The 10,839-nt window shown below is 43.5% G+C and overlaps 1 pseudogene across 1 annotated transcript in view; it reads right to left on the bottom strand.

Moving 5' to 3' along the window:
* The window catches only part of LOC311248022 (dedicator of cytokinesis protein 10-like), a 51,300-nt pseudogene extending 44,010 nt beyond the window's left edge, over window positions 1–7,290 (bottom strand). The window contains exon 1 of the transcript XR_014621032.1: window positions 7,270–7,290. The product of XR_014621032.1 is annotated as a dedicator of cytokinesis protein 10-like (transcript). The remainder of the gene's footprint in view (window positions 1–7,269) is intronic.
* Window positions 7,291–10,839: the final 3,549 nt, after the last annotated feature.

The following is a 10,839-nucleotide window of genomic DNA, read 5'->3' as shown; positions in this document are numbered from 1 at the left end:
TAGCGCTTAACTGCTGAAGTTAGCTTCCCTGCTGAAGTTAGCGCTTAACTGCTGAAGTTAGCTTCCTGCTGAAGTTAGCTTCCCTGCTGAAGTTAGCTTAACTGCTGAAGTTAGCTTCCCTGCTGAAGTCCGCTTCCCTGCTGAAGTTAGCTTAACTGCTGAAGTTAGCTTTCCTGCTGAAGTTAGCTTCCCTGCTGAAGTTAGCTTCCCTGCTGAAGTTAGCTTAACTGCTGAAGTCCGCTTCCCTGCTGAAGTTAGCTTCCCTGCTGAAGTTAGCTTAACTGCTGAAGTTAGCTTCCCTGCTGAAGTTAGCGCTTAACTGCTGAAGTCCGCTTCCCTGCTGAAGTTAGCTTCCCTGCTGAAGTTAGCTTCCCTGCTGAAGTCCGCTTCCCTGCTGAAGTTAGCTTAACTGCTGAAGTCCGCTTCCCTGCTGAAGTTAGCTTCCCTGCTGAAGTTAGTGCTTAACTGCTGAAGTTAGCTTCCCTGCTGAAGTTAGCTTAACTGCTGAAGTTAGCTTCCCTGCTGAAGTTAGCTTAACTGCTGAAGTTAGCCTCTCGGTGGACTTCCTGCTGAGGTTAGCTTCCCTGCTGAAGTTAGCTTACCTGCTGAAGTTAGCTTCCCTGCTGACGTTAGCTTCCCTGCTGAAGTTATCTTTTCTGCTGAAGTTAGCTTCCCTGCTGACGTTAGCTTAACTGCTGAAGTTAGCTTTTAGCTTCCCTGCTGAAGTTAGCGCTTAACTGCTGAAGTTAGCTTCCCTGCTGAAGTTAGCGCTTAATTGCTGAAGTTAGCTTCCCTGCTGAAGTTAGCTTCCCTGCTGAAGTTAGCGCTTAACTGCTGAAGTTAGCTTCCCTGCTGAAGTTAGCTTAACTGCTGAAGTTAGCTTCCCTGCTGAAGTTAACTTAACTGCTGAAGTTAGCCTCTCGGTGGACTTCCATGCTGAATTTAGTGCTTAACTGCTGAAGTCCGCTTCCCTGCTGAAGTTAGCTTCCCTGCTGAAGTTATCTTCTCTGCTGAAGTTAGCTTCCCTGCTGACGTTAGCTTAACTGCTGAAGTTAGCTTTTAGCTTCCCTGCTGAAGTTAGCTTCCATGCTGAGGTTAGCGCTTAACTGCTGAAGTCCGCTTCCCTGCTGAAGTTAGCGCTTAACTGCTGAAGTTAGCTTCCCTGCTGAAGTTAGCGCTTAACTGCTGAAGTTAGCGCTTAACTGCTGAAGTCCGCTTCCCTGCTGAAGTTAGCTTCCCTGCTGAAGTTAGCTTCTCTGCTGAAGTTAGCTTCCCTGCTGAAGTTAGCGCTTAACTGCTGAAGTCCGCTTCCCTGCTGAAGTTAGCTTCCCTGCTGAAGTTAGCGCTTAACTGCTGAAGTTAGCTTCCCTGCTGAAGTTAGCTTAACTGCTGAAGTTAGCTTCCCTGCTGAAGTTAACTTAACTGCTGAAGTTAACTTAACTGCTGAAGTTAGCTTAACTGCTGAAGTTAGCCTCCCGGTGGACATTCAGCATTAGGCCTGTTTCACAATGTGAAAACGATAGTCATAATCCCACGTCATAATGTATTACACTACACTACAAAGTGACGCTGTATTGATTACACAGAGTATGAGAGGGAAAACTCCACAGATGACGCACTCTCTGTGTCATTTGAATGATCGATGCGACACAAAGGACTCGATGGCATTACGTGTCTTATGTAAGACTTCCTCTTGTAACGCTTCCTCTAATGCTGATCTCTGTTCCACTTTGGTGCTTAATCTGTGGAAGTGTGTGCGCGTGTGTGTGTATCTGTGTGTCTGTGTGTGTGTGTGGACGGTATTGTTCACGTGTTCTTGTTTGCGTGCATGTAATATGCTTCCGATCTAATTTGGTAAAGAAGTTGAAACATCCACTACATCAGTGACGGCAATAGAAGCCTCGAGGAAGTTTTGACATGAGTGTTTTCAAATCCGATTAGTTAAAAGATTTGACGTTTTTTATTGACGGCAGAGGTTTCGCCCACTGGACTTTTCGGCGACGTATATATCCTGTGATATTCACACAACGGTGATTTTAAAAGGGGCTTTTAACGATGACTCATGGAAAGGCTTCAACAATGTTTAGTCAACAATTATCTCTGTCAGGGACCATTACTGTATCCATAGCTACACAGAGAGAACTCCACTAGCCTGCAGACAGCTGAGCTGACAGAGAGACTTGCCCGTTGAGAACAGGAAGTAAGGGGGTTTACACTGCGGTGTGTGTGTGTGTGTGTGTGTGTGTGTGTGTGTGTGTGTGTGTGTGTGTGTGTGTGTGTGTGTGTGTGTGTGTGTGTGTGTGTGTGTGTGTGTGTGTGTGTGTGTGTGTGTGTGTGTGTGTGTGCGGTGTGTGTGTGTGTGTGTGTGTGTGTGTGTGTGTGTTGTGTGTGTGTGTGTGTGTGTGTGTGTGCGGGCGTCTGCCTGCGTGGGTGGGTGTGTGTGTGTCTGTGTGTACGTGAGTGTGTGTGCACGCTGAGGGTGTGTCATTGATGATCACCGACACAATTGGGAGAGAGGAAGACAATAACTGAGAGTGAATGTGTGTCTAAGAGAGAGAGTCTGTCGGGGATGATGGTGTCCAGCCTGCTGACAAAACTGGTCACTCTCTGTGTCTATTTAATGTGTTAGTGTGGCAGACTGTGAGAACAGTAGGGCTGTCAACACATTATTCTATATTCAAATTTATAATCGAATTGTTAAAAAAAACATACATTGGATTGTAAAAATTGATATTCGAATTGTGTGAATTGTGTTTTCTTTTATATTTTTTATCAAATCTATAATTTTTATAACAACAATAAACAGGACTTCACAGGACATAGTAACAACAACAACAACAATAACGACAACGGAAATAACAAACAATAATAAAATAAAAACATTTAAACGTTTTTTTTTTTCTTTTTTTATATGCCCAACAATAGATATTAGAATATCGTGGAATATCATCCTTTTTTTAGAAGGAATATTCAAATGTCATTTTTGGCCAATTTTGACAGCCCTAGAGAACAGTGTACCAATATTTGATGTGTGTAGTGTTAGTATGTCAGACTGTGAGAACAGTGTACCAATATTTGATGTGTGTAGTGTTAGTATGTCAGACTGTGAGAACAGTGTACCAATATTTGATGTGTGTAGTGTTAGTATGTCAGACTGTGAGAACAGTGTACCAGTATTTGATGCGTGTGGTGTTAGTATGTCAGACTGTGAGAACAGTGTACCAATATTTGATGTGTGTAGTGTTAGTATGTCAGACTGTGAGAACAGTGTACCAATATTTAATGTGTGTAGTGTTAGTATGTCAGACTGTGAGAACAGTGTACCAATATTTGATGTGTGTAGTGTTAGTATGTCAGACTGTGAGAACAGTGTACCAATATTTGATGCGTGTAGTGTTAGTATGTCAGACTGTGAGAACAGTGTACCAATATTTGATGCGTGTAGTGTTAGTATGTCAGACTGTGAGAACAGTGTACCAATATTTAATGTGTGTAGTGTTAGTATGTCAGACTGTGAGAACAGTGTACCAATATTTGATGCGTGTAGTGTTAGTATGTCAGACTGTGAGAACAGTGTACCAATATTTAATGTGTGTAGTGTTAGTATGTCAGACTGTGAGAACAGTGTACCAATATTTAATGTGTGTAGTGTTAGTATGTCAGACTGTGAGAACAGTGTACCAATATTTAATGTGTGTAGTGTTAGTATGTGACTGTGAGAACAGTGTACCAATATTTGATGTGTGTAGTGTTAGTATGTCAGACTGTGAGAACAGTGTACCAATATTTGATGTGTGTAGTGTTAGTATGTCAGACTGTGAGAACAGTGTACCAATATTTGATGTGTGTAGTGTTAGTATGTCAGACTGTGAGAACAGTGTACCAATATTTAATGTGTGTGGTGTTAGTATGTCAGACTGTGAGAACAGTGTACCAATATTTGATGTGTGTAGTGTTAGTATGTCAGACTGTGAGAACAGTGTACCAATATTTAATGTGTGTGGTGTTAGTATGTCAGACTGTGAGAAACAGTGTACCAATATTTAATGCGTGGGTCGTAATCATATCAATTAATTATGCATGTGGACAGATTTCCATGGTTAATATAAATATATTAAGAAGACATTAGGAATCAAATGCAGATGGGAGAATCTCAAGCTTTAAACTCTGTTACCCTCAGGGTTCATAATCTGCTCTAACTCTGTCCCCCCGAGTGGCCCCTCACGGTTCATAATCTGCTCTAACTCTGTCCCCCCCGAGTGGCCCCTCAGGGTTCATAATCTGCTCTAACTCTGCCCCCCCGAGTGGCCCCTCAGGGTTCATAATCTGCTCTAACTCTGTCCCCCCCCCCCGAGTGGCCCCCTCACGGTTCATAATCTGCTCTAACCCTGTCCCCCCGAGTGGCCCCTCAGGGTTCATAATCTGCTCTCACTCTGTCCCCCCGAGTGGCCCCTCACGGTTCATAATCTGCTCTAACTCTGTCCCCCCCGAGTGGCCCCTCAGGGTTCATAATCTGCTCTAACTCTGTTGTCACCCCGAGTGGCCCCTCACGGTTCATAACCTGCTCTAACTCTGTTGTCACCCCGAGTGGCCCCTCAGGGTTCATAATCTGCTCTAACTCTGTCCCCCCGAGTGGCCCCTCAGGGTTCATAATCTGCTCTAACTCTGTTGTCACCCCGAGTGGCCCCTCAGGGTTCATAATCTGCTCTAACTCTGTCCCCCCCGAGTGGCCCCTCACGGTTCATAATCTGCTCTAACTCTGTTGTCCCCCCGAGTGGCCCCTCAGGGTTCATAATCTGCTCTAACTCTGTCCCCCCGAGTGGCCCCTCACGGTTCATAATCTGCTCTAACACTGTCCCCCCCGAGTGGCCCCTCAGGGTTCATAATCTGCTCTAACTCTGTCCCCCCCCCTGAGTGGCCCCTCAGGGCAGTCTGTTAAGTGTCAGTGTTTGTAACAGATATCAGGTATAGCTAGAACACAACCGAGTAATGAATTGTATATATCTACATACTGAACACTTGTGTCTACGTACTTGACTTCTATTTTATACTTGCTATACTTATTTCATAGTTATCTATTTTTGTCTAGCACAGTCTCTGGGGCGTAACAGAAAGAAGCATTTTGTATAAAAGTATTCTGTACTTCTGTATGACAACTAATAAAGAAACTTGAAACTTGAAACTGAAACTAGTTTGCTACAATTGAGTGGATTCTAGTGGTTGTGAACATCCACAGTAGGGCTGTCAAAATTGGCCAAAAATGTATATTTGAATATTCCTTCTAAAAAAATTTATGATATTCGACGATATTCGAATATCTATTGTTGGGCATATTTTTTTTATAATTTTTTTTAATTTTTTTTTATTGTTTGTTATTTCCGTTGTCATTATTGTTGTTGTTGTTGTTGTTGTTGTTGTTGTTGTTGTTGTTGTTGTTGTTGTTGTTGTTGTTGTTGTTGTTACTATGTCCTGTGAAGTCCTGTGTATTGTTGTTATTACTGTATTGTGTTCTCTTGTTTAAAGGTCCTGTGTCCTGTGTCTTATAAATGGCCTTTTCTGTTTAGCATTGTTTTATAGCAATGGGGTTTAGTATCAATGGGTCTTTGTCTCTAATTACCATTTTGGCGGATTGCTCTAATTCAGTTGAGACAATCTCCTCCCCCAGTGAATTAGGTCATTCTGATTTGACTCGCAATGCGACGTAGCAAGGAGCTGATTGAGCTGATTGTGATCTGATTGGCTCTGTGGTTTTAGTCACCGCCCACAATCAACAATTCGCTCAGAGCGAGTGGAATTCAGAGCGGAACATAGCGAGTGGAATTACTTCCTCAGAGGGTGCCGACAGACGGCAGAGAACGAGCGAGCGAGAGAGAGGGAGAGAGAGATAGAGAGAGAGGGAGAGAGGGAGAGAGAGAAAGAGAGAGAGGGACCGCGCGTAGGAGTGTGAGTAAGTCCAGCAGTCGGGAGCACTCGCATAATCACTGTCAAAATATCTTTGCACATGCTCCCACGTGCATGCCCATATTCCGATCTGTGCAATAATAATCACAGGGGTATATATTGTCATTTGAAACAAGTTACCAATGCATTGTCCCGTGGGATTATGCCCCCCCGCGGCTAAATTAATTAGTATCCCCCTCAATCTTTCTATCTCTCTCTCTGTCTGCCAGTGGCAGTGCAGGGTGACTGTCACTCAAAGTGCTTATGGGCGGAGCCCAGCCAAACAGCTTGGAATCTTGAAGTCGAAACATTTTGCTTTTGAGTACTTGGTAAAAAATATAAAACAATGGATTTTTTTGAAAAAACTTTACAGATGTGTTCCGTAGACTCACAGGAATTGTGTAAAGTTGCCCAAATAGTGAAAGGAATAGCAATGCATGTCCCCTTTAATGTATAATAATAATAATTAATAATAATGAAAAAAAAAACACAATTCACAATTAGAATATCAATCTTTACAATCGAATATGTTCTTTTTAACAATTCGATGATACATTTGAATATAGAATATTCGTTGACAGCCCTAATCCACAGTAACTGTGAAAGTTATAATATCTGCCGGCATAGCAGTCACTGAAATGTGAAAACGTCATGTATCATGGTGCTGACTGGACGTCTCCGTTCAATGAACTTGACATGCTGAGTGAGAGTTGACTGATATTGGCCTGATATCTCAAACTCCACCCTCTTGTCTGGATCCTCCAATCACAACTTCATAATATCTCAAACCCCGCCTTCTTTTCTTGATCCTCCAATGACAAATACCTATCTCAAACCCCGCCCTCTTTTGAAAAAAGGTAACAAATCGTAACAAATGATGCAAATGATGTCCCCGATGGAAAACGTTGTCAACGTCTGTAATAAAAAAATAAATTATATAATATATAATAATATATAATAACATATAGACAGAAAGGTTAGAATGCAATGAGAGAGATCGAACTTGGGGAAGAGTTTTGTTGTCGCACCTTTTCGTGGTTTACCTTGTGTCTCTCTCCACTGAGCTTGTGACCGTGTGTGTGCGTGTGTGTGTGTGCGTGTGTGTGTGTGTGTGTGTGTGTGTGTGTGTGTGTGTCTGTGTGCGCCTGTATGTGTGTGTACTTCCTGTATATCCACGTGCTGATCTGCCCCCGTGCAGTTCTGCTTCTGTCAGGCAGAGCACATGTCCCCAGCGTGTGGTCGTCCCGTCTCTAGCAGCGCCTCTGAGTTAGCGCTCCTCCGCCACCTCCTCCAGACCGTCCGCCTCGCGCTCCTCCTCCTCCGCCTCACGCTAAGTCCACTCGTAAACATCGCGATCACGATGAGCTTAAGGAGCAAAATCACCTTCAGGAGAAAGATAAAGGGCAAACGTGAGCGATCGAACTTCAGCCGACTGAGTGTTGTATGTATGGCCTCTCCCTATCTCTCTCTCTCTCTCTCTCTCTCTCTCTCTCTCTCTCTCTCTCTCTCTCTCTCTCTCTCTCTCTCTCCCTCTCTCTCTCTCTCTCTCTCTCTCTCTCTCTCTCTCTCTCTCTCTCTCTTCTCTCTCTCCCCCTCTCTCTCTATTAAGTCCAGACGACAATCATCAGCTTCACGTCCTAGTTTATCTGTATGATAATAATTATCCACCGTCTATTCATAGTATTCTCATTAAATGTTTTGCCATATAATAACGCTCAATGCCACAGATCATTGGCCACGATTGCCATTTGATTACGACCCCCTGCTGTTTGATGACGACCCCCTGCTGTTTGATGACGACCCCCTGCTGTTTGATTACGACCCCCTGCTGTTTGATGACGACCCCTTGCTGTTTGATGACGACCCCCTGTTGTTTGATTACGACCCCCCGCTGTTTGATTACGAGCCCCTGCTGTTTGATTACGACCCCCTGCTGTTTGATGACGACCCCCTGCTGTTTGATGACGACCCCCTGCTGTTTGATGACGACCCCCTGCTGTTTGATGACGACCCCCTGCTGTTTGATTACGACCCCCTGCTGTTTGATTACGACCCCCTGCTGTTTGATGACGACCCCCTGCTGTTTGATTACGACCCCCTGCTGTTTGATGACGACCCCCTGCTGTTTGATTACGACCCCCTGCTGTTTGATTACGACCCCCTGCTGTTTGATGACGACCCCCTGCTGTTTGATTACGACCCCCTGCTGTTTGATGACGACCCCCTGCTGTTTGATGTCGACCCCCTGTTGTTTGCTGACGACCCCCTGCTGTTTGATGACGACCCCCTGCTGTTTGATTGCGACCCCCTGCTGTTTGATTATGACCCCCTGTTGTTTGATGACGCCCCCCTGCTGTTTGATGACGACCCCCTGCTGTTTGATTACGAGCCCCTGCTGTTTGATGACGACCCCCTGCTGTTTGATTACGACCCCCTGCTGTTTGATGACGACCCCCTGCTGTTTGATGACGACCCCCTGCTGTTTGCTTACGACCCCCTGCTGTTTGATGTCGACCCCCTGCTGTTTGATGACAACCCCCTGCTGTTTGATTACGACCCCCTGCTGTTTGATGACGACCCCCTGCTGTTTGATGAGAACCCCTGCTGTTTGATGACGACCCCCTGCTGTTTGATTATGACCCCCTGCTAACACTGCCAATTGTGTCAGTATGGACGACCGACCAAGCCGGAGGTACCGCTGACAGCTGGATTTGATACCAGTGTCTCTGCGGTGGTAGGCAGGCGCTTAGTCCGCTGCGCTACCCAGCCGCACCACTAACCTCTTGTGTCTTGTACTTCTTGGAGCGGTCTTGGTGTCACTGAGGTGCTTGGAGACTTTCAAAACACCCAAGACTGTCAACGTTTTTTTTTTTTTTAAATAGTGATTTTGGCAAGTCAAAGTTAAAAACAAAACAAACAACAGGAGGTATAAAACAGTGGTTACAGTGAATATGCCAGTTTGAACAGATGGGTTTTTAGTTGGGATTTAAATGTTGATATGGAGTCAGACTGTCCCTAGCCCCTTGTGTTAACCCCGTACAGAGCGTGGAGGTGTTACTTCTGAAGATGACGTGCTGTTTGTCAGTACTGTAGGAGACATTTCGAGGCAGAGGCAAGCTCAAGCTGTATCAATGGGGAATATTTTATTACTAAAGGATGTGCACTACATCCCTACCTCATTTGAGCATTTTGTACTTCATTGTTTGCATTTGTACTTCAGGTTGTACTTTAGTTTGTATATTGTATATTTTTTATAGTGTTTGGCCTTTATTTATTTTTTATCTTTTTACTGTATGATCGAAGCACAATCTCATAACAGAACCAAGCATTCCACTGTAATGTACCTTATTTGTGGCAAATAAAAGAAAAACCTGAACACATACAGTACCGAACCATTTTTTAACAAGAAAGTATAGAAAAAGTACCTACGTTTGGGTATAACAACACCACTAACAGTTATCACTTCTATCCCCAGGCCATCAGGATGCTCAATGACAATGACACTATGTAACACAACCCATCATCTACACAAGATGGTGCCATCTACACTCACTGCAAACACTCACCTACCACTCACTTTACTCACTTTAGACATTTTAACACACTTTATATTAATCTATTATTAAAAAGATTTGCACTACATCCATACCTCATTTGCACCCTACCCTGAGTTTTGTACCTCATCTAATTTCTGCATTGTACCTCACTGTTACTCATTTTACTCTGTGTTGTAGGGGAGAACGGGGATAGTTGTCACACTTTTTACTCTAGTGTGAATTGCTCATCATCAAAACATCTTTCAATAGTCATTCCTACATTAAATTGAAGCTTAAGATGTTGGCTTGAAATGTGTATCCCTCTCATTTTCCAACGTATTGTAACAAAGAGTTAATCACCTATCAAAGACACTCTGACACATTGTGACAACCAACCCCATCATGGGGATGGTTGTCACACACTATGGGGTTGGTTGACACTATGGGCTAAATCCACAAAGAATAGATTGCACGGAGCAAGTTGCACCCTTACTTACAATTCATTATGAAATGAAAATGGGGGACCCTGATGTAAACAAGACAAAAGTCTTTCTCTGGTCTGCATCCCCTTAACAATTGTGTGTATTGAGCCGTACTGTATTGTACCCATTCTGCAATCTGTTAATACAATTTTCATTCAATCAATCACCGTGCAGATTGATTGATTGAATGAACATTTTATTAGCAGATTGCAGAATGGGTACAATACAGTACAGCTCAATACACACAATAAGGGGATACAGACCAGAGAAAGACTTTCGTCTTGTTTACATCAGGGTCCCCCATTTTCATTTCATAATGAATTGTAAGTAAGGGTGCAACTTGCTCCGGGCAATCCATTCTTTGTGGATTTAGCCCTATGTGTTTTAATGGGAAAAATCTTAAAAAGAAGACAAGAAGGCAGAAATAAATTTGAAAGTTTAATTGCGTTGACAAGTTGACAAATACATAATACACTGGTTAAGCTTAGGCACTCTTTCGAAGTTGGTTAAGGTTAGAGTTTGTCTTAGAGCAGGGCGATAGAACACCAGCCCTGATTCCAAACTCTAACCTTAACCAACTTCGAAAGAGTCGCCTAAGCTTAACCAGAGATAAAATAGGCGTTAGGTAGTTTGCTGCTGTTAGACCCGGAAATGGGCAAAGACACAGCTCGTCACGCGATTGGGCAAACATGTCAGTGGCCAATCAGAGAGCGTCTGTCAGTGGCCAATCAGAGAGCGTCTCCGAAAAATTAAAAATAACGCATCCCTTCACACTTTTTAAGGGTAATAATTGTTTCATTATAAACCAATTTTGTAAAAGCCTAGAAGAAAAATACTGAGGAGCGGAATATTTACAAATGGACATGAAAAACACAAAAAGT

Source organism: Notolepis coatsorum (assembly GCF_963971535.1).
Source record: "Notolepis coatsorum genome assembly, contig: SCAFFOLD_657, whole genome shotgun sequence".
Classification (NCBI taxonomy): Eukaryota; Metazoa; Chordata; class Actinopteri; order Aulopiformes; family Paralepididae; genus Notolepis; species Notolepis coatsorum.
The sequence above is the reverse complement of the archived record's forward strand: the minus strand, read 5'-3'. Positions and strand labels throughout refer to the sequence as shown.